This window comes from Penaeus japonicus, unplaced genomic scaffold, assembly GCF_977035675.1.
Source record: "Penaeus japonicus unplaced genomic scaffold, GWHDUDI00000001_assembly GWHDUDI00000015, whole genome shotgun sequence".
In the NCBI taxonomy this organism is placed as follows: Eukaryota; Metazoa; Arthropoda; class Malacostraca; order Decapoda; family Penaeidae; genus Penaeus; species Penaeus japonicus.
Genome location: NW_028234417.1, coordinates 26,048,794 through 26,051,293, shown reverse-complemented (window position 1 = coordinate 26,051,293; position 2,500 = coordinate 26,048,794). Strand labels below are relative to the sequence as shown.

Sequence of the window (2,500 nt, the reverse complement as noted above, 5' to 3'; positions counted from 1 at the left end):
CAAACATTCGCATACCACGACTTGGACAGGGTTATTAATAGCACCTTATTATGCTTCGTATTATTACCGACCTATGAAGATGACGATCCAGTCGACCTGGTCCCGAGGGTGTGGTCTGAGAGGAACGGCCGAGGGTTGAGAGAGAGAGAGAGAGAAAGGGAGAAAGTGAGTTAGAGATAGAGAGAGAGAGGGAGGGTTGAGAAATAGAGAGAGAGATAGGGACAGAGAAAGAGAGAGTGGAACAGAGACAGATAGACATAGTGCAAAAGACACTTATTAGTACAGTGACGTTAATATAAGTATTTAGAGTGGAAGTATAGGTTGAAAGATATCATCACTGTAACTACGTACTACGTACTACTTATCAGGATTTAGGTGTAGGATTTTCGTTGCAACATATGTAAAAAAAAATATTGATCTCTCTATTTCTGTATGCAATAGGGGTAGAAATAGCAATAGAGTTTGAAAGGCAAATTCTAAAATCTTGCGGAAATATGCTTTAAAATATAATAGCTTACATCAGTGAGAAAACAGTTACGAAACCATTATAGATTTTCTCGGCGCTTCATAGTATAGGATCTTTAGTATTTAAGAGCGTATTTGTTTACGAAATCCTCCAGCACAATAGGCCTTTGAAAGAGGGGCAAGTAGAAGCGGGGGGCGTGAGTTACAGTTCCAAGGAGCCCAGACAAAGACCAGATAAGAAAGGGAGCCAGAAAAGGTCCTCCGAGGTCAAAGAGCATCGGCGAACACAAGGGAGAGAGGAGGAGGAGGAGGAGGAGGAGGAGGAGGAGGAGGAGGAGGCGTGGTGGGATGGGGTATTTAGATCGTACACAGAGATAGGAGGAGGAAGAGATGAGGGAGGCGTGGGAGGAGGCAGAGAAGAAGAAAATGGAGGAAGGAGGAAAGGAGAGGTGGTAGGGAATGGGAGAAGCGGAGGAAAGATTGGGGAGGGAGGAGGGGAAACGGGGAAGGAGAAGAAGGAAGGGGAGAGACGAAGAAGGATAATAGGGTTGAAAGAGAAAGTAGAGAGAAGGGAGAAGTTGTGGAATAGGAAAGGAAGGGGAAGAAAAGCGGAGGAAAGAAAAAGAGGAGGGAGGAGGGGAAACGGGGAAGGAGAAGAAGAAGAGAAAGGAAGAAGAAGAGAGAAGGGAGAAGAAAAGGAGGAAGGGGAAGAGAAAGACGATGAGAAGAAGACAGAAAAAGAGGAGGGGAAGAAAAGGAGGAAGGGGAAGAGAAAGACGATGAGAAAAAGACAGAAAAAGAGGAGGGAAAGAGAAGGAGGAAGGCGAAGAGAAAGACGATGAGAAGAAGACAGAAAAAGAGGAGGGGAAGAAAAGGAGGAAGGGGAAGAGAAAAACGATGAGAAGAAGACAGAAAAAGAGGAGGGAAAGAGAAGGAGAAAGGAGAAGAGAAAAACGATGAGAAGAAGACAGAAAAAGAGGAGGGGAAGAGAAGGAGGAAGGCGAAGAGAAAGACGATGAGAAGAAGACAGAAAAAGAGGAGGGGAAGAGAAGGAGGAAGGAGAAGAGAAAAACGATGAGAAGAAGACAGAAAAAGAGGAGGGGAAGAGAAGGAGAAAGGAGAAGAGAAAAACGATGAGAAGAAGACAGAAAAAGAGGAGGGGAAGAGAAGGAGGAAGGAGAAGAGAAAAACGATGAGAAGAAGACAGAAAAAGAGGAGGGGAAGAGAAGGAGAAAGGAGAAGAGAAAAACGATGAGAAGAAGACAGAAAAAGAGGAGGGGAAGAGAAGGAGAAAGGAGAAGAGAAAAACGATGAGAAGAAGACAGAAAAAGAGGAGGGGAAGAGAAGGAGGAAGGAGAAGAGAAAAACGATGAGAAGAAGACAGAAAAAGAGGAGGGGAAGAGAAGGAGGAAGAGGAAGAGAAAAACGATGAGAAGAAGACAGAAAAAGAGGAGGGGAAGAGAAGGAGGAAGGGGAAGAGAAAGACGATGAGAAGCAGGCAGAGAATGAGGAGGGGAAGAGAAGGAGGAAGGCGAAGAGAAAGACGATGAGAAGCAGGCAGAGAAAGAGGAGGGGAAGAGAAGGAGGAAGGCGAAGAGAAAGACGATGAGAAAAAGACAGAAAAAGAGGAGGGGAAGAGAAGGAGGAAGGGGAAGAGAAAGACGATGAGAAGCAGGTAGAGAAATAGGAGGGGAAAGAGGAAGGAGAAGAGAAGAAGGGAGAAGAGGGAAGAAAGGATGACAAGGAGCGCAAATCCGAGGTGGGGCATCGACACGACAGCGAAAGTGTCCAGAGCTTCCTCTTTGTCTCGTCGACGTCGTGAGTTGGTTCGCAGGCCTTTTACTCTTTCGGTCAAGAGCGGATTTGCCGGTCTCGAAGCTTCGGGATATTCGGGTTCGATGCGTGAGTTTGCGAATTTCGGCAGACGACTCGATCCATATTTGCTCTCAAAAGATGATTTCACGGTTGGAAGTGGTTAGGAATTATTGTGTTGTTACTGTTTATTCAGGTCAAAGAATTCAGTCAATTTTTAAAA

The 2,500-nt window shown here is 45.4% G+C and overlaps 1 protein-coding gene across 1 annotated transcript in view; it reads left to right on the top strand.

The window, feature by feature from the left end:
* The window catches only part of LOC122260652 (uncharacterized), a 49,548-nt gene that overhangs the window by 28,498 nt on the left and 18,550 nt on the right, over window positions 1–2,500 (top strand). The gene's annotated exons all lie outside the window — the stretch shown is intronic.